The sequence below is a fragment of the Notamacropus eugenii genome, chromosome 2 (assembly GCF_028372415.1).
Source record: "Notamacropus eugenii isolate mMacEug1 chromosome 2, mMacEug1.pri_v2, whole genome shotgun sequence".
In the NCBI taxonomy this organism is placed as follows: Eukaryota; Metazoa; Chordata; class Mammalia; order Diprotodontia; family Macropodidae; genus Notamacropus; species Notamacropus eugenii.
In genome coordinates this window covers 454,198,717-454,220,535 of record NC_092873.1, presented here as the reverse complement: position 1 = coordinate 454,220,535, position 21,819 = coordinate 454,198,717, and the positions used below count along the sequence as shown (strand labels likewise).

Genomic DNA, 21,819 nt, shown 5'->3' with positions numbered 1-21,819 from the left:
CAATTAGTACAAAGCCCCAGTCAATGCAGCCCATCTAGCTCAGAATTTCTTAGCTTGGTAGTGAGTATAAGCAGGACAAAACACCTCATCAGTGATGACTTTTTAAATATTGGTAATATACAAAAAATAGGCTCAATGTTCATGACATGCCATAAGTAATTGAAACAAATGGGGATATTTAGATTGAAGAAAAATAAATTATGAAAATACACCTGTTTTTAAAGTCTTCTGTGGAAGTGTGATTTGATTTGTCATTTTGAGTCCCAGAGGGTAAAACTAGGAAGAAATAATACAAATGTCAAAGAGGCAAATTTGAGCTTTCTTTAAGGATTAAATATTTAACTATTAGAATCTGACTCCCACCATCCTGCTTCTAGGCCTTTTCAATTGACATATTCTACCCAACCTGGCAAGGAAAGCATCTGGTTTAAAGATTTTTAAAACTTTTTGCACACTCTTAGTAAACAGTTTCAAATAAACCCAGAGCTTTGTGAAATTTTAAAATGTTTACAGAATTACCCATGTTTTTCTCTAATGAAGTACTAGTTAAAATAAATTTCAATACATAAAACATCATTTTTTCTTGTAAAACCTAGTACTACCTGATTCTCACAGGTGAGCAAAGAGAAAAGGCTAAGTGTGCTAGCACACTCAGGTGCACCTGACTGAGGCTATCAGCTTTCTGGTGAATTTGTGGGTGTATTTGTATATAATAAATGGAAGCTTTATTTCTTTGAAAATAATTATTTCAAGGGAATTTTTTTCAAGGCAAAAAACAAACGTAATCAATGATACATAATTCATGTTGAACCATTGTATGAAAATATAGGTAGATTGTTCCTAAACATTGCTGAATCATTTGTGACCAGCAAGTGTGCTTATTATTTTCTCTGTCCTCATTAAGGCATCTGAGTAGATGTCAGAACCTGTACTTCCATTACCATTATTATTATATTCCATTATTATGCATTTATATATATGTACAGTATTTGCATACTAATATATTGCATGCACATATGTATTATACACATTGTATAGTATATTTATTTTGTAAAATCTGGTGAGGGTTTATTCAAAGAGGATGATTTATACAAAGGAATAACATATGATATGGATAACATATGATAGGGACAGCCACAGTGTTGCATAGGTAATAACAAAATATTTAAATATTCAGAGGAAGCCCACTGAGTGGATCTTCTACAGTGAAAGGCCCAGAGGAGAGTCTTGTAGTAAGAGAGAATGGAAATGATTTGTAGTCCACAAACGTGGACAGGTCAGAGCAATCCAGGATTGCTTTTATAACTCATGGAATGAGTTATAAGAATCACTAGTTTCCTAAAATGTGAGTAATTGCTTCCATCTCACAATGACAGAGAAGATATAAATTCCTAGGAAATGGAGAAGTCACAGTGTACAGAATGTAGTGTACAAGAGTCTGGGGATATCACTGATCTACATTTAGAGAAAGTCAGAGATAAAGCTACACAGACAGAGATAGGGACAAAGAGACAGAGAGATTTGTGCAACGCTACTGGTTGAACATCAAATACAGACAGTTCTTGCTTTACATAAATTCACATTAAGCAAATTGAACTCCCTGTTGTGTGGGTGGCAAGACCCTGTACTGGTCAGAGTTCCAGGTTTCTGTCAGACTGAGGCAGCAGCTGTTGAAGTGTCAACTATGGTGCAGCACTGAGCCAGGGATCCTATGCTCCAGGCACTGAAGTTGTTCTGGCTGCAGGTGGTGAAGTCATGAAGAGGGTGGGACCACAGAGAGTCCTACGAGAAAGGGGGAGAGTGTCCTGTTGAATAGTCCACTTACATTAAGAAAGTTGCTTGAATAAAATAATTCCATCATCAAATGTTTCTTAGGAGAAAGATGAGTTTGAATTTTTCACTGAAGAGCGTGGTATGCATAGAAATATTTGCTGTAACATTTTTTCAATGGGTGATCTTGTTGTTGCAAATGAGGTTTTAAAAGATATTCAGAAGGACAAAAAGAATAATTGAAATATTTTCATTAGCATGTCTTTCAATAAATAAAAGAAGTGTTATTCCCTACCCCAAAGAAGGAATGTGAGCTATTATAAATTCTAGAAGAGATTATTTTCATTTTCTTCACTCAGAGGGAGGGAACTATGAGGAATCTCTTCAGGGGGAATTTGTTCTAATTAATGAAATCACTTGTATTAGATAAACATGAAAAATCAAAAAGTAATTAAGTCTTAGTGAACTTATTAAAAAATTATCTGCCCTACCTCTTCCATGGTGCCCAGAATGCTTGAACTATGCCATTTATAATAGGTACAAGATATTCTGAGAATACTGTAGTCTAATTAATAGTTTGACATGCTCCAGATTTGGCTAAAGTGATTTCTAAGTTAAAATGGAAAAAGAGGATTGACCACACAATTCAGGCTAGCAGCGCTATCACTGCCTGTAGCTCTGATGGTTTCAACTGAAGGAAAGAGCAGCGTACACTTTTTCTTTACTCAAAGTGGATGTTCCTGTCTTAAGTTCAACAGATCCAAAGCAGAAAGCAAATTATCTTTACCTTCAAACCCTCCCCTTTTACTAATGCCCCTGTTACTTTCAAGAGTAACAATACCCTTTCAGTCAGCCAAGCTTGCAATCTAGGCTTTAAACTCATCTTGTCACTCTCAGTCATACCCCATATCCAATTTGGTGCCAAGACCTATTTTTCTAAATCAATAAATAAGGACAAAAATGAAAACAATCCTGCTCTCATGTACAGAAAAGGTATCATAACAAAAGTCTGTTAAATCAAATTGTTGCATATACAACATACTGCTCATCCAGAAGGAAAATATGGGTGATGCTTTCCTATAATGAATTATAAAACCAATAAAATGAAGCATTAAATAATGACTAGGAACTCCAGGTGTTTGGCTATCTCTTATGTCTTATTCTGTGAAAGGTAAAGTATAGGATACAGATTTGACCTACCTTTCTGATGATTTCATCTCTCAGAAGGTTGATGAAGAAATAAAGGGAACTGCTACTCTGAATGGTAATGAAGAGGAAATGGATAATGAAATGGAAGTAAAAGGGATCTTGGGAGAAAATTACTGTGCCATGTTAGAGTAAAATAACAAGGTGGTCAAGCAATAGCAAATCAGAGCACAGTTTTTAGCTAGAGTGATTCCCAAATTTTCACAGGACTTGTGAATTTTAGTATAATAACATCCCTCCCATAATCATTCACCCTGTTATCCTTTCATACTGCCACCTGATGCAGGCACTCACTATCTCCACCTGGATGATTACAGTAACCTCTTCATTGGATTTCCTGCCACAAATCTCTCCCTAATTTAGATAATACTTAACTGTCAAAGTGATTTTCCTAAAGCAGAATCTGACCATATTATCTCTTTAATCAATAAATTACAGTGGTTCCCTATCATCTCTAGGATCAAATATAAAATTCTAGTTAGTATTCAAAGCCCTATATAAACTATGCTCTGCCTTGACCATGTGTCAAGTGTTCTTACATCTGACACCCCTCCATATGGTCTTTAATCCTAGTGACACTAACTTTCATGTTCTACCTGATTCGGAATATTTTCATAGACTATACCCCACATCTGGAATAATATTTACTGGTCCTTCTTGACTTCTCTGGCTTTGTTCAATTCCCAGCAAAAATTCCACCATCTATAGGAAAGTTTCCCCAATCTCCCTTAAATCTAATGCCTTCCCCTTTTGATTATTTCCAGCTTGTTTGTACATAACAGGTGCATTTTATCTTTCCCATTAGTCTTGTTATTTAGTTAGTTCCTTGAAAGCACGGATTTCTGTTTTTGTTTGTTTGGTATTTTTGGTTTGTTGGTCTATTTTGTCCTTCTTTGTAGTTCCACAATATAGCATGGTATCTGTCTTATACTAGATACTTAGTAAGGGCAGCTAAGTGGTGCACTAGATAGAGCAGGAGTCAGGGGGACCTGAGTTCAAATCTCACCTCAGACACTTGACACTCACTAGCTGTGTGACCTTGGGCAAGTCACTTAACCCCAATTGCCTCATCCTGGGTCATCTCCAGTCATCCTGATGAATGTTTGGTCACTGGATTCAGATGGCTCTGGAGGAGAAGTGAGCTTGGTGACCTGCACGGCCCTCCTTCACTCAAAACAAAGTCAAGTGCAAGTCATGTCATCAATTCTCTGATGGCATGGTCTTCTTTCTGCAACGAAGGACAAACATACACACTTAGTAAATGTTTATGGACTGACACATTAATGCTGCCATGTAGAACCTTGATTCAAGTTTTACTTTAATACTTCATTTACATATGGATGTGACCCTGAGTTAATGAAGGCTTCTTCAGGAGATCAAAGTTTCAGTAATAAACTGAGGAAAACTAAGTTAAGTGACTTACCAAGCATTACACAGCTACTAAGTGTCTAAGGCTGGAAATGAATTAAGATCTTCCTGAATTCAAGTCTGATTCTCTATCCACTGTGATAGAGTGCTGCCCAACACTGGTCATTTACTACTGCATATTAAGTAGTAAGAGAAGTAATCAATTGGGAAAATATTTGTATCAGATATCTCTGAAAAATGTTTGACATTGAAAATATAAAAGCAACTAGCAGAAATATATGATCCCAAATCATTCCTTAATAGATGAGTATTCCAAGGCTGAGTGAGCATTTTTCAAAAGAAAAATTTCAGACTATCAATAGCCATATGAAAAACATTCTCTAAACCACTAATATGAAACAGTTGCAAATAAAAATCTTCAAGATTTCACCTCTCACACAACAAATTACCAGAAATGACAAAGGATTAGGAGTGTCAATTTTGAAGAAATTGTGAAAAGATGGATACAATAATGGATCATTGGATTAGCTGTGGAATGGACCAACTATTCTGGAAAATAATTTGAAATTATGCTAAGAACCTAATTAAATTATGCATACCCTTTAAGTCAGAGATTCCTTTGCCAGTGGTAAAGCCAAAGGGGATAAGTAACAAAAGGAAATACTCTGTATACATACAAATATTTATAGCAATAGTTTTTGAAGGAAAAAAGACATGGAAACAATGGGTATTAGTTAAACAAATTATGGTACCTGAATGAAATGGAAAATTACCATGCTGAAGAAAAAAATAGATAAATCTAGTAAATACAGAAAAGCATGGAAAAGGTCATATTAACTTATATTAAAAAATAAACAGAACAAGAAAAAATAATATACTAATCTCTAATCATTTGAATAGAAAAATCAACAAAATAATCAAAATTAAATGCTACAGCATTATAAAGATGAATTTTGCTCAGAAAGAACAGCTAGAGGTGAGGAACATCTTCCCAACCAGGACTTCCCCACCTGGCTTAAGACTAGATATTAAGAAGCTACTTGTTGCCAATCTGCCAAATTTATTTCATCAGGACCTACCCAAGGCAACCTCCAGGTGTGCACAGAGGCGATAAGAAAAACTCTATGAACTGTTCCTCTTCTAAATGGGTCCTCACCCTGGATCACTACCTCCAACATGTGTCACTCAGCCTATGCTATGAAATAATGCTGGCAGCCTTACTATGAGTGCCTCTTATGAAACTTTTTTGATCATTTGATTAATAAGTGTCACCAGCCATTGTTATTAATAGCAAAGGTGTTAAATAGAACACCAGCTCTGGAGTTGGGAGGACCTAAATCCAGATCTGGTCTCAGATACTTGACTACACTTAACTTGGGGGCAGCTAGGTGGTGCAGTGGATAGAGCACCAGTGCAGGAGTCAGGAGACCTGAGTTCAAATCTCACCTCAGATACTTGACACTCACTAGCTGTGTGACCTTGGGCAAATCACTTAACCCCAATTGCCTCAACCTGGGTCATCTCCACTCATCCTGATGAATATATGGTCACTGGATTCAGATGGCTTTGGAGGACAAGTGAGGCTGGTGATCTGCACAGCCCTCCTTCACTCAAAACAAAGTCAAGTGCAAGTCATGTCATCATTTCTCTGATGATATGGTCTTCTTTGGCAATGAAGGATGAACACACACACACACACACACACACACACGCGCACACACTCACACACACACCAGCTCTGAACTACATGGGGAACAGCTGTGTTATACCCCTGAAAATTGGACCTGATGGTTTTCTGGGCTATCCTCTCTGCACCATGACACAAGATTACTTCTAGCTTTCAACATATTAGGGGCCTACCCCAGGGCAATGACGTGAACTTCACTGCCATCTAAGGCAAAAAGCTATCCTACCTCCTGAACCCAAAGGCCTTCCCCAGGACAGGCAAAACACCTTTCCTTTCACTAAACACTCTCCCCACCCCTTTTTTTGTGACTGTATCTCTCTATCTCACCCATACTGAAAGGTCAGCAACCATTCACGGCCTTGATGCCTATTCTGATCAATACAGAAACTTTAACCTGCTCTATTTTTCTGACCTTGGCTGGTTTTCCCTTCCATAGACAGTCTAGTGGCTCATTGATCCTGAGGACACACCATGATATCATCTGACTTAACATACGCTTTATTGCCTTCTTCTCTATTATAGCTCAAAACTCCCATGTGCAAGGGACCTATCAAACTCAGAACCCAACAGTAGCAGGGATTACAGGTAGATAGCCTGTGCCTTGTGTATCTTTACTTCTTGACCAAGTTCTCAAACCTCTTCCTGAACCTATGTGTTGTCAGACTAGATTCCTAGTTTCTCACAGGTCACATTACCATATGCTGACATATTTAAATACCCTCTGATCCCATGGCTCCCTCATAAAACCTCTTTCTCATCAATGATACTCTGCCTGAATTCTGTTAAATTGTCAGCAAATTCTGATCTGCCTTTAATTATCTTCTTCCAATGATTCTGAACCCCTGCTCAGTGAGGTACAAACTCTTGTCCCTATCCTCAACTTGCTATTTCTTCACATCTACCAAACTTAACTCTGCCATCCATTGTAACATAGATCTGCCCAGCATTTCCTCCATGACCTTTAGAATGTATAATCCATAAATAACATATGCTTTTTTTGTCTTAATCTTCTTTATACTTTTTATATCTTTTGGCCATTGCCAAGATATGGCTGTCTCCAGATGACATTGCTAGCTTTGTCATTATTTCCAGTATTCCCCATGTTTTCTTTCTTCACCCTTGTTCACTTTCCAACTTACTGGTCATGGTGATTAAGTCAGAATGTTTCTTGATCCCCACTGACAATTCTAGAGTCTACCTCTACAATTTTTGGTAAGCAACCTTTCATCCTTTGAGATAAGCAATATCCATCCAGATTTTATTAACTAGTCCATATCCTGGTAGGTGTTATCTACCAACCCCCAGTCATCCTTCTTATTTCTACAATAAGTTCAAGGTCTGACTCATAGATATTCTCTCTTTGTAAGGTCATGTTTGGCCTTCAGACTAGAAAATTCATCATACATATTGATACCTCTTGAAATAGCTCATTGTTCCTTCATCTATTCAAATCATATACCCTAACCTCTCTATTCTAACCCAGTCACACATAGAGAGAGGTTTTGCTATGTCTTACAACATGATACTTTTGTCTTGCTATCATCTATAAGTGTTCTATCTCTTCTATCCCAAACTCTGATATATCTTTATATAATTATGATCATAATACATTATTCCATCATTTCTTGTGCCTTATGATTCCTAACCCTCTTCTTCAATCTTCTTTCCCTCCACAATTCAGTTCTTTTGCGTCAACTCTGCACTCACTACTCTTCTCTCCTTTCTCTATTTCAAGACCTTTAAACTAGCTCAATACTACTTTATCCATGACACTTGTATCCCTTGGTCCCTTGTTCTATTGCTGATTATACTTTATCACACCCCAGTTACTCCCTCCACCAGTTTCTGTTCCATTTCTTCAGGTGCTGACCTTAAAACAATGACAACTGAGTGTACTAAAAACTTATTCATATAATTTTAATTGCTCATCTCACTACAACAGGTTAGATATTCTGTTCCTTCCAAACTAATTCAATATTCTATTCCTCTGTCCATGCAGTGTTGGTTCCAAACCTTCTAGCTACTCTGCAAATCTTGAGATAATGCAAACCTCATAACTCACCCCATGAATTGAGAACCTTGCTTCATGCTTCACCTAATGTGATAGTTTAGAAAAAAGTTGCCCTTTTCCCCTTCTTCATTTCATTTAATTTAGATATATTTCAACTATTGCCTTCTTCACTCCAGTATCAGAAAATGTGGCCTTTCCTCTTGCCAAGCCTAACCCCTCTATATCTAATTTAATCTTGTCTTCTTTCAACTTATCCATCAAATTGTCTCCAGCATATACCCAATTGTCTCTCTCAGTTTTCATTCTCTCACTATTTACTGGTCACTTTTCTTTTGCATGCAAATTTGTTGATGGTGCTATATATCTCCTCCCCTTCATGGGCAAACTTTTCAAGAAATTCATCTATTTTCAGGCCTCTACTTCCTCTCTTCTCTCTCCCAAATCTTCCTCAGTTTGGCCCTTGACCACAACTGAAATTGACCTCTTCAAATTTACTACTAATTCCTTAACTGCCAAATTCAGTGGCCTCTTCTCCATACTTATGCATCTTGATCTTTCTGTATATTTGCCATTGTTGATTACCACCTCCTGGATACTCTCTCTTCTCTAGGTTTGCATTAGTTTGCCTTAGTTATGTTTCTTACTTTCCAACCAGTCCTTCTCAGTTTCTTTTACTGCTTCTTCATTTATTTTCTGCTGACCATTCATGGGTATACCTCAAGGATATATTCTGAAGTCTCTTTCTTTTCTCCTTCATTATTGTCTTAATTGGTACTATAATCATTTACCATGTGTATAATTATCATATTAGGCATATGTTTCTCAGATTTTTGTATGTAGCCCTATTTTCTCTCTTGAACTTTCTTTATCTATCTCTAATACTTTATTAGATTTATCAAAATTGTTTTCCTGTAATGGTCTCAAATTTGACATATCCAAACTTGAGTTCATTATTTCCCACCCAAAGTATGCATCCCTTGAGAAAATCCATATTTTTTCTAAATAGAATCACTTTCTGGGCATGAAGGTCTACAACCTTAAAATTTTCATTGACTGTTCACTACTCACTCTTACTCATTCCCTATCGCTAATCAATTGTCCATGCTCATCTTTCTATTTTCACAAAATGCCCCAAATTTATTCCTTTATCTCTAACAATTATTCCAAAATCCTCATTATCTGTGGCTTGGAATTTTGTAATACCCCTCTAACTGATCTCCCTGCATCAAGTTCTTCCCTACTTCAATCTGCTCTCCACTCAGATGACAAAATGATTTTTTTTTTAATAGAGGTCTGAACATGTGACACCACTGCTCGCTTGAGGTCTGGCAGCTCTTTATTACCTCTGGATCAAGCGTAAATAACTCTGTTAGTCATTTAAGGCCCTTCATTACCTAAATTCTTTCTTTTTTCTACCCTTCTTACCTTTTTACTCTCCTACACACACCTTTCCTACTTGCAATCCCTAAGGAAAAAAGCAAACACTCTATCTCTTGTCTTTGTACTTGTGGAGTAGCTCTCTGCCTTGCATGAAAATTTCTGGGACCTCTCCTATGCCTCTTAGTTTTCATTTCATTACAGTTTTCCTGTAGGACTCAGTTCATGTCTCTTCCTCAGGAAACTTATACTAGTCCCTTCATGTGCTAATGCTTTCCTTTTCAATCTATCTTCCATCTACTTTGTATAGAACTTGTATGTACCTAATTATTTGCTTGTTGTCTCTTCAGTTAAAATGTATGTTCTTGAGAATAAAGGTTTAAAAAAATTATTTTTGTATCCCCAGTGCTTAACCAAATATCTGACAAATAGTAAGTACTTAATAATTGTCCATTGCCTGCCTCGCTTATATTGTATGCTATGTTAGAGTTTTCAGATATGCTATTAGTTTTTCTGAACTACATATTGTTTTCCCTTTTAAAATTATTTTTCTATAAGGCATAACACTAATGAGGGTTTAAGAAAGGGGCATATTGAGAAATGTAGATATTTTATAAATTGTAAAAATAAAAATAAGTTGATTTCTAAGGTTCCTTTATGGTTTAAAATTTGTACTTTTATGCTTCTTATTCGGGATTTGCCACCATATAGCTTTGTGACTTTAAGCAAGTCATTGACTCTCTCTGGGACTAAAGTTTCTCTCTATAAAATGCTCACTATAATACCTCCCTCACAGATGTGAAAATCACAGGTAATATGAAATTATTTTGCAAATTTTAGAGGTATTATATAATCATAAGGTATTATTTTCTGGAAAGGCATTTGAATTACTTTATCTCCCACAAAACTGTCTCTTTTATTTAGGAGATTACAGTAATCCAATAAACTCTGATTTATTTACCTGTGAATTATCATTTATAAATGGATTATTTATAATGAATTTTTAGTAGCATGCTGATTTCCACCTGACTTTCAATGTATTTCTAGATAGAATCAATTGCACAGGGGATAAAAGAAGGATTTTAAACAGGAATATTAGTCGTAGCAAACATAAAATGGAAAATAACTGTGTTCGGTATAATAAAATCATACGGTGTCTTCAGAAAATAAATCTTGTGGGAATACAACTATTTTTCCTTCATAGGCTATTTAATTATGCAACTTAAAAATACAAAATAAACTGAAAATGTCATATTGACCAATTTGATATAAGTGATCAGTTCTTCAAGTTTCTTTATTTGTAGATAGAGAGATATAGATAGATAGATAGATAGATAGATAGATAGATAGATAGATAGATAGATAGATAGATAGATAGATAGATGATAGATAGATAGATATAGTGGTTAGGCAATAAAAATGTATAATACTTTAATATCAGAATTGGCATGGGTGGAGAACAAATTATTTTGGAATGTCCAGCTTTACTCACTGCTGCAAAAACCACTGTCAGATTTCAGTATTCTCTTGGTACTACAATATTCCTGAAATATATTAAAACATAACAATTCTAGGAGAATTAAAATATCAAATATAATTAGAGCAATATTAAGTTGCATGTTGGTTAGTATATGATCACTTGTGCTAACTTCCCTACCTGGCCAAGTCCCAACTTTTGCAAGAAACCTTTCTTGATCATTCTTGTGCTACTGCCTTTCCTCATTTAATAATCCTTCAACTTATCCTGTATATAACTTGTTTGTGTATAGATGTTTGCATGTTGTTTTTCCCACTCTATTGTAAACTCCTTGAGATGAGGGGAGGTGTTTATATTTGTTTGTACCCCTGGCTACTAGTACAGTACTTGGTACCTACTAAATATTTAAGGAATGTTAAATTGACTGAGTTAGAAGTCATCTAATTCAACGTGAACTAACCCAGTGATTCCCTCTGCAAAATTGTCAATAGTAGCCATCCAGCCTCTGCTAGAAATCTTCTAGTCAGGAGAAACCCACCACCTGTCAGGGCAAACCATACCATTTTGGGGACTCTAATTTTCAGGAAAGTTTTACTCACATCATCCCTAAATCTATCTGTGTAATTTCCATCTCTTATCCCAATTTAAATGGCTTAAATGATTTAAAAGACATCATTCAGTATAAGTCCTCTGTAAATAGAAAAGTTTACCATAATCATCCCATACTGATGTCTCCTCAAAGCGCAGAAATGATGAAAGCTCTGCTTTTAAAAATGCTGTACTTGCAGAGTACAACTCTGACAGTTGCTATGATAATATATAAAAGCCCAAGTGCATTACTGGTGTCATGACTTGTCTGCTATCTGAAGACTAAGTCTGGAGGTGCTTATCATCAGTAGGCTGACTCCTTGGTAATGGATTATTTGCTTATGGCAGTCCACAAAACACAGAAAAGTACACACAGATCCTTAGCTTTATTCAGTGCCCTTTCTGCTTCTCTAGTTATGTCAGCAGAGATTCAGACAAGGAGGGAGGAGATACTAGCATTAATTTAACAACTGGTACTCAAAATGGGATATATTAGTTCAAAAATCAATGTCAGTACAATAGTAGAGGACCTAAACCCTATCTAGCTGTATGTAACGATAAGAACAAGAGTGGTGAACTTGATTGATCTTGGATATTATTTGGCTTCCCTGAACCTCTTTTTTTCATATGTAAAATGAGGAAATTGCTCTGGATTGCCTCTAAAGCAATTTCCAGCTTTCAAACTATTATTTCCATATTGATATTAATTCTATAAAAGTAAGAAATTCTATCTAAATTGTAGTTCACAAGTTCTTCTTAAGGAGACAAGCAAAGAAGTTTGTTTTATTGTGCCTTTTAAAGTAAAACCAGGTCATAGGAAACTAGTTCATCTTGTTCTATAGCACTCTTGATGAATATAAACAAAAAAGACTACTGTGAAGATGATTGTAACTTATATGCCACCATCTGTTGGAAGAATAGGAAAAGGAGAAAGGAATTCTACCAAAATTGCTGCAAATTAAATTAGCATGTATTTTGATACTTAGTTATTTCATGCAAATGAGGTTATAGGAGAAGGGATAGAAACTGGAACTGTTATGCCACTGGCACAGGGAACACCGTAGAAAAATTATTTTACCACTGTTTATTGGCAGCTTTTTTGTAACTGAAGTCTTAGAGAGCTTTCTAAATTACTGAAATTGAGTGACATCTCCAGGTCATTCAGAGAGTATATTTCAGAAGAGAACTTGAACCCAGGCTCAGGAAGACATGGAACCTAGATTTTCCTGGTCCTAAGGGTGGCTTTTAAAATGTTTTATGATATTACCTTGATGTTTACTATTATAACTCATAGTAAAGAAACTAAAGAAGTTTGTAGATTACATAAAAACTTCGTGCTTATTTATCATCAATACTCAATGAAAGATGAGAAAGTACTGGATGTAGCACCCTCTGAACAACTTCATCAAAAAAGGAAATTGACTATCTTTTAATAGACAGGAAATGACTAGTTATCATTATGGGATCTATTTCTGTATTGTCTATGTATATTCAGACCATCACCATGTTTGAACATCAATAAGAATATAAAACAAATTAAAGAGATAAAGTTAGAAAATTTAATGTATATTTAAAAACTTCCTGTTGAAATTATTTCTCTATATCCTCAGCACTTCATAAAGTGCCTGGCTCATGCCTAATCTCTGCCTTTTAAATGATTAATTAAATATAGATCAATAATAAAGATGGAAATGTCAACACAAAATTTGACAATTTCCTATGAAAGATATTAACTTAGCAGTCATAAAAAGAAGATAATAATGTCTATGTAATATCTATGTAATTTCCAGTCAACAAAAAACCTGAGCTCCTTGCTAAGGAGTGATACAAGGCAGACAAAGATATCATTCAGTTTGAATACAGATTTGTTTATGAGTCTTATGAAGGAAGATGGAGGGAAGACTATAAACTATCACTTCATGAACAGTGAGAAAATAGAGAGAAAACACATCTTCAGTTGCTTGGCAAGAAACCTATTTAAACTAGATTATCCCAAGTTTATATAAAAATGAAACCGGAAAAAATAGGAAAAAAAGTTATTTCCTATTTCATAAGAAATGACTTTCAGTGACATTGAAGCCACCATAGTTTGACTCTCCTTCCCTAATATGTCATGTCAGAAGGCAGAAAAGACACTATAGAAAGAACAGTGAAAATAAGAGATAGAACATAACATTAAAAGGTATGAGGGCAACAACAAAAATCGTTTGAAAATTTGAAAGAAGTACAAAATGAAATTATAATTTTACTATCCAAAGACCATTAAGAAGATAGTGATAGGTACTGAATCATACCTACATTCCTAAAAAATTTTTATGGAAGTTATATATACATATTCATGTCTATTCACTTACATATTAGAGGGCATAGTATAGGCACTTTGTGTGTGTGTGCTTATGTGTGTGTGTGTGTGTGTGTGTGTGTGTGTGTGTGTAAATTATTTTGAATTTGTGAATTTGGAACTTGGTGCAAGTAGCACAATGCCAGGCACAAAGGGGAACATTTGGAGGTCCTTACCTTCTATGGGAATCCCACAACTAAATGAATACCATGAAGAACATCCGCCATGGTAAATAATTTTCATGACCATATGTTTTCTCATTTTATGGCTCATTTGATATCAATAATAAAGTCCCTGAAAAATAGCATCTGTGCTGTTACATCTATTAGGGATTCTTACATGATCTTTACATACAGTTGGGAAATATTTTGTCAGAGTGAATCAAATGCTTCCTTTTAATAGTCAACAAGTAAGTACTACAATCTTGTAGTTTTTGCAACTGTAAGTTAATTGCATAAAGTACTAAGATGTGTTCACATATAAAATATAGCCAGTTAAACCTTGTCTTGTTAAACTCCTTATGTTTTAATAAAATGCTTTCAACATGTATATAAATCATTCTCATAAATACTTTTTGTCATGAGTCAAATATTAACACATTCTTAGTCACTTTAACTATAGTTACATTATATTCTCCAGTTATTTAATCTTCCTCTCTTCTTCCAGACACTTTGAAATTGTATGTGTACATATAGATATAGAAATATATATATATATATATATATATATACACATGTATGTATACTGTGTATATATATGAACATGTATTATTTGTATAAATGTATCTGTATAGATGCATATGTCTGTCTATATTCATTATATGTACAGATACACATATGCATATACAAGAAATATACATATAAGTAAACACATGCACACAGAGACTGCAGATTGCATTGAGAGTTGAATGGAAAGATTACTAGAGTACACTGGAATGGATTTGTACTATTTTGTGTGACTTTCAATTTCCACAATATTTCCCCTGAAATAAAAACCTTTATTTTCTGACATCGATAATCCTGCATTGCCTTTTGTGCCGCATAGGCATTTAGTAGTTGTTTGACTCTGGGCAAGGTGGACCTCTGTGTGTCTCAAGAAGCTCCTTAATACTTATCTACAAAATCATGGGTGAGTTCATGTGGGTAGAAAACGTTTCTAGACTGGAACATTCCCATGTCATGAAATTACAGATTATTTATTTATTCAAACAGTCCTAAAGTAAAAAAAAAATGTCTCTATGATTTATGAAATCCTAATATCTTAAAAGAAGCAAAATTTCAAATCACGTTAAGGGCCATAAGGGAGATGAAGTCTGTAGCATATTACCTGTGATAATTATTAATAAAGAATGAAACATAATGTCATTCAGGAAATAAATGATAAAAAAATTTGAGTCTACCACATAGTAAAAGAAAAGAGAAATAGCTTACATAATTCAATGGTTCATAAATACTGTTAAAAGTGGAGGAGGAGGTAAACTCTATGAAATATTTATGTGAAAATATGGCCAAGAATTTCACTGGATAAGAAGCTGTGAACGGAGTATGGCTTTCACCACTGAAGAGGATATAGTGATAGAAGAGATATCAGAGAAAATGAAGTATTGAGTCAGCAAAAAAAAAAAGAAAAGAAAGAAAGAAAGAAAAGATGTGTCTAAGTCAAGCAGCAAGGATTAGAATTGAATAGTAGGCACATTTTTAGTCTTAAGCGTACACATTTCTTTAGGTCAGGGACTGTTTTTCATTGTGGCTATGGATTCTCTGCAAATAGTATGGTCCCATGTGCATGTTGCCTAATGCTAGAAAGATCAGATATGTTAGTTGATAATCAATCACAATATTCTTCGAGGTAATCTTACATTTTTTATTAATAAAGTTTTATGAAAATTGAATTGGGTGAAACCTTTATGATGGGTTTGGTAATAAATGGACAAAAAATGGCATTGGATAAGAAGGATTGATGTTACATGTAAATTTGAAGAAAAAACAACCACATCACATACCTATAAAGGCATTGATCAACAATAGTTTCTAAGCAGTATCCTTCTAACTGATTCATCCATTTCCTCTGTTCTCTTCCATTAACATGAATAGTACAAATTAATGTTCTTCTCTATTATGGAGTAGAGGACAGTGGTTGGAAAAGGAGAGTGAGCGATAGAAAATATGGTGGTAGGATAGCTATTTCCATGAAAATTATGACTTTCAATAGCCTGTGAATGTCTTGAAGCACAACTTATCAAAGTCTCCATCTCCCTAAAATCTTCCACATGGAAAGGAGCCATATGAGTAAGCTTAATGGGTCTGCATAGTGTCAGACTTCCAATAGAAATTGAAGCTCACCACTCAATGACATATGTGGCTCAATGAATCAAAGGCTATATAAATGCATGAAAATAATGGGGAAAATGAGACAATTTGAAGAAGTACTAATTTGTAAATTAGATAATTGTGTGGTAGGACCTATCATGTAGTAAATTTATGAAATATTATCACAGAAGGTTTTGAAATGACTGGAACAAAAGAGTTTACACAGCTTGATGAGAACAAAGCAATTTTAGTACATAGGTGTAACAAAAAGAGAGTTAGTTTTGAATCCTGGCACAGATACTGAATAACTGTAGGATTATGAGTAGGAAACAATACACTGTAGCTTTATTTTCCTAATTTATAATAATCTATAAAAGGGGGTAAGAGTAATCTGTACTACTTATATCCCAAGATTATTATAAGGATCAAATGAGGTGGTAGATGTAAAAAAAGTATAAACAAATTATAATTATCACCATTGTTATTGAATGCTCTCGTTGCTATATTCTTGCTCTTTTGAGTGTGATATTAAGGTTTCTTCTGGGAGAAAATTCATGGAAACTCTAATTGCTGCCTCTTTTCAGGCATTGGTTATTTAACGCATCAACTGAGTTTCTCAACTTTTGGAGAATCTAAAAGTGGAAGTTGCAATTCAAGATATTCACAGGCCATTGAAAGTGGCAATTTGCATGGAAATAGCACTCCTACAGATGGGTTAGGATGTTTGTATTGAACTTGTGATTTTAGCTTGATCTTTCTGCCCTGTGTAGACACATACTTAGTATACCAAATGATACATCCAAAATAACCTGCTTCATTTTGAAAATCTTTTCAATTCAAGAATGGAAATAAATTGGATTTGGCTTTGAAAGTGTCACAGAAAAATAGTTGGAGAAAATTTGAATCAGCATGAAATGAGATATTTTGAGGATTATTGGACACTATTCATTTTCATGGTGATCAGGACAAGGTTATTTAGCACAGGTGTTTCTGTAATTGTGATACATTAGGAAAATTAACTGTGTTCAATGGTCCTCAAACCAGCTTTTCCACCTGTATGTGGAATCTAATGTTAAGAGCAAGGAATTTTTATTTGAATCATGCTTGAACAGAATTAGGTGTAAAATCTACTTGTGATTTTCTGAGTTGTATTGTATTAAAGTAAAAGAATCTGTATAATTATTGTATTATTTATTTGACAATATTAACTCAGAATAGAATTAAGTTTTAAAGGCATGACTCTAATATTAGTTAAAGAATTCTATGAGTATCCCAAATATATTTGAGTAGTTATCTGGATTAGAATTTAAATTGAAAATGAGAGTGTTATCCATAAGTGGCTACTGTGCGTGATTACTCTAGGTACTTTGGTTCTTTTTATAGTTAAATAAGTGGGTTCAGATTATATAGATATAGATATACACACATAGATATATGTATATATATCTCCATATATATACACATATATACAGACACATAAACATGTGTGTGTCCACACACATATATGCATATATGTGTATGTATGTGTATATATATATATATGTGTGTGTATGTGTATATATAGAGATATGATAAGGTGGACTAAAAAGGGGAATGAAAGTATGAGAGTAAGAGAGACATAGCTTCCAGACATATTCCCATTAAGACTAAATATGCTATTCAATGAAATATATAGATAAATAGACAACAATTCATAATCAGTATGTTTGACACCTGGTTAAACATATTAAATGACCTTTGGTCATTTGTAGCCTCTTTCCATTATAATCATACTCTCGTGTGCCCTCTTCTGATCTCTTTATGTCCTCTCCTTTGGAGACCTCAAAAGTTCCAATGGACATAATTACTATCTCTATGTGGATAATTCACATATCTATATGTCTAACCCTAGTTTCTCTTTTCTGTATCTCTAGTCATGCTCCCTAATTGTTTGATGGATATTTCAAATCAGATGTAACAGTCATACCAAACACTTCCAAAACTGAAATAATTATTTTTTACTCTAAAATCCAGTGCCCTTCTGAATTTTCTTATTTCTGTCTGAAACCTTGTTATTCACAGGCTTATATTTATTGGATAGATACATGAAATATGATTCATGTTCATAGTAATTCAGTATTTGGAAGTGAAGTTAAAAAGGGGCTCACATTAATGCCCCCAGTAATGAGCTAAACTTTAATATTGGTCTGGGGATTGAGATCCTAGCCTTGTACTAGGAAAGCTCCCTATCCTGTGTGGCTCTCATTGTGCTTTAAGTTTACAATCTAAGTGACATCAGGCAACATGGTTGGGTGTTGTCCTTCGTCTTCAAAGAGGACCAAAATGGCATCACCATTATAAAGTGAAATTTCAGTGTGTCTGACTGTGGCTGATCAAACCAATATGAGCTCAGAATGCTCTACCACAGATTGGATACAGATACTCCATTTGAATATTTGGGGTGAATATCCCAAATTTGCGCATTCTGCATTTCCTTTGTGCTGTCTCAATTCTGCTTTGCTCAAAGAGCACAGCATCTTTTCTTATGTGGGCACACCATGCTGAGTGGTCCTGTGCCACTGTCTCCCATGTTGCACAGTCAAATCCAAAATTCTTAAGAGAGACTTTGAGAGTGTCCTTATATCATTTCTTCTAACCACCATGTGATTGCCTGCCCCATGCAAGTTCTCCATAAAATGGTCTTTTCGGCAAGCGTACATTTGGCATTTGAATGTGACCAGCCCATCAGAGTTGTGCTCTCTGAAGCATAGTTTGAATACTTGGCAGTTCAGCTCAAGTAAGGACTTCAGTGTCTGGTACCTTATCCTGCCAGGTGATCCTCAGAATCTTCCTCAGACAGTTCAAGTGGAAGCTATTTAGTTTCCTGGCATAACTCTGGTAGACTGTCCATGTTTCACAAGCATATAACAATGAGGTCAGCAAAATGGCTCTGTAGACCTTCAGTTTGGTAGTCAGTCTAATACCTCCTCTCTACCAAACTTTTCTTTGGAGCCTTCCAAATGCTGAGCTAGCTCTGGCAATGCATGCATCAACCTCATTGTCAATGTGTACATCCCTGGAAAGTATACCACCAAGGTATGTGAACTTCTCCACAGCATTCAAAACTTCTCCGTTTGTTGTAATCAATGGTTGCACATATGAATGGTATGGTGGTGACTGATGGAGCACCTGTGTTTTTTTATATTAATTATTAGGCCAAAATTAGCACAAGAAGCAGAGAATTGATCCATGCTTAGTTGCATCTCAGCTTCAGAGGCTGCATGGAGTGCACAGTTATCTGCAAGCAAAAAATCATGCACCAACACTCCCTCCACTTTGGTCTTGGCTTGTAACCTTTTCAAGTTGAAGAACTTACCATCAGTACATTTGCTGACCTTGATGCTGTGCTCATTCTCATTAAAAGCATTTGTCAACATAGCTGAAAACATCATGCTAAAAATCATGGGAGCAAGCACACAGCCCTGTTTCACTCCTTTGGTGACTGGGAAGGCACAAGAGCTCCGTCCATTATCCAGAACTTGGGTATACATGCCTTCATGAAATTGATGTACAATATTTATGAATTCTCTGGGCAATCAAATTTTGACATAATTTTCCATAAACCCTCACAACTAACAGTGTCAAAGGTCTTGGTCAGATCCACAAACGTTGTGGACAGACCTCTGTTCTACTCCTGGCATTTCTCCTGGAGTTCTCAGGAGACACCATATCAACTGTTCCACATATTCATTGTTTGTAGTACCTTTCAGCAAAATATAATTTCCTTGATTATCTCTTTTACTTATATCTGTTCTTGCTTTTGGGTGGCAGCTAGTTGGTTCACTGGATAAAGTGCTGAGTCCTGCAATCAGAAAGACCTGGATTTAAATCCAGCCTCAGGAGTTTACTAGCTGTAGGACCTGGGGGAAGTGGAGTAATCTGGTTTAGTTCAGCTTCATAATCTATAAAATGAGCTGGAAAAGACAAATCATTGCAATATTTTTGACAATAAAACCTGAAATCGGGTCACAAAAAGTGGGACAAGACTGAAAGGTCTGCATACTAACATTTTTTTTCTTTTGATTTGTCGAGATTGTAATGGCTATTATTGCCTTTTTTTTTTTTTACTTCACCTGAAGCATATTAGATTCTGCTCAAACCCTTTATTTTGACTCTCTGTATTGTTCTTTTTCAAATGTCTCTTGAAACAACATATTTCTGGATTCTGAATTCTAATCTATTTTGCTGTCCATTTCCATTTTATGAGTGAGCTGCTCCTATTCCCATTCCTAGATATGATTACTATGTAGATCCCTCCATTCCACACTGTCTCTCTGTCTGTCTGTCTGTCTGTCTGTCTGTCTGTCTGTCTGTCTCTCTCTCTCTCTCTCTCTCTCTCTCTCTCTCTCTCTCATACATACACACATACACACATGTATATAATGTAAGTAAAATTATGTGTAGGCATATATATATATAATTGCATTTTGATTTATACTTCTGTAATGTATAACAATTGTCTCTCAAATCTTTGATCTTCTGTATGCCCTGGGACATCAACGAATTTATTTCAATATTGTATAGTACTTTCCTAGGGACATATGTAAAAGAAGGACAGGAAAAGCTACCTGAGGACAGTCAAAGAAGACCAGATCTCCTTAGCTATAAAAATAGTATGAACTTGCTCTAGCATTCTGCTGCCTTCCAAGACAAAAAGCTCATAAATATTAGTATAATGAACCAGCTTATAAGAAACAGTACCCAATCTGCCAAGAAATTATAGTTTTGATTGCTCTGTTTAATTTATTTTTTTTTCTGCTTTATTTCCTTTGAGTAATAGAAAGAGATTTTGTCCTTGCTAGGACTATTGTCAATAGCTTCTACTTTTTTTTTTGCCCATGGGATGGTGTTTCCTCACTAATTATTGTAATAAACAAAGTTAGTATGATTTCCAAAGTACAATTCAACTCAACAAAATCAGTTTAGTGCTTAAATTAACACCACAACATGTGTTAATTATGTTAGGAGGTATCATTATTTTTTTAGAAGTGATCATTCTAATAGTGGTTTTTTAATTTATTTTATTATTCAGCTCTGCCTTTTAAAACTCTCCAAATAATAATGATGACTGGAAAAGAATGAAGAATGTGACTAGGTATCAATCAACCTAAGGAGGTTTACTTGGGTTAATATAAAGCAAGGAAAAAGGGAAGTTTTTAGTTCTTACCTCACATTTACCTTTCACTTTGTGGATACAGAACCTTTATTTAGCATCCTCTTGTAAGGGTCAAGAGTTTCTGTTTTCCCTTGACCAGTTTATTCATCATTATATATGGTTCAATGACAGCTCACTAATCATAAAGACAGGGGCATCTGGATTAGCCAGTAATTGACCATTTAGGCTGGAAATCTCCCCTCAATATGGCAGAGCACACTAGTTTGAAACAAACATTTTTGATTAAGTGTTCCGCAAGGTGAATTTGTTTTTTCCATTAAGAAAACAATTCCCTTACCCCCTTTCATTGATTTATTTCTTCCAGTATTTGTACCACTTTTTGATAATATGTCACTTTACTTTTATGACCTACAATACATAGTGCTGAAACTCTAGCTTATAGATAGCAAGAAAAAAGAACATAATTTCATCTTTAATATTTTCCTAAATTTAAAGCTATGATTTTATACACAGATTGGGACATGAAGAAT

General features: G+C 35.1%; 1 long non-coding RNA gene across 1 annotated transcript; it reads right to left on the bottom strand.

Annotated features, from left to right (window-relative positions):
• Window positions 1-1,019: 1,019 nt before the first annotated feature.
• Window positions 1,020-3,208, bottom strand: LOC140524175 (uncharacterized). The gene is made up of 2 exons (XR_011973590.1): window positions 2,971-3,208; window positions 1,020-1,782 (listed from the first exon to the last, which is right to left on the bottom strand). It is a non-coding gene; the product is annotated as an uncharacterized lncRNA (long non-coding RNA).
• Window positions 3,209-21,819: the final 18,611 nt, after the last annotated feature.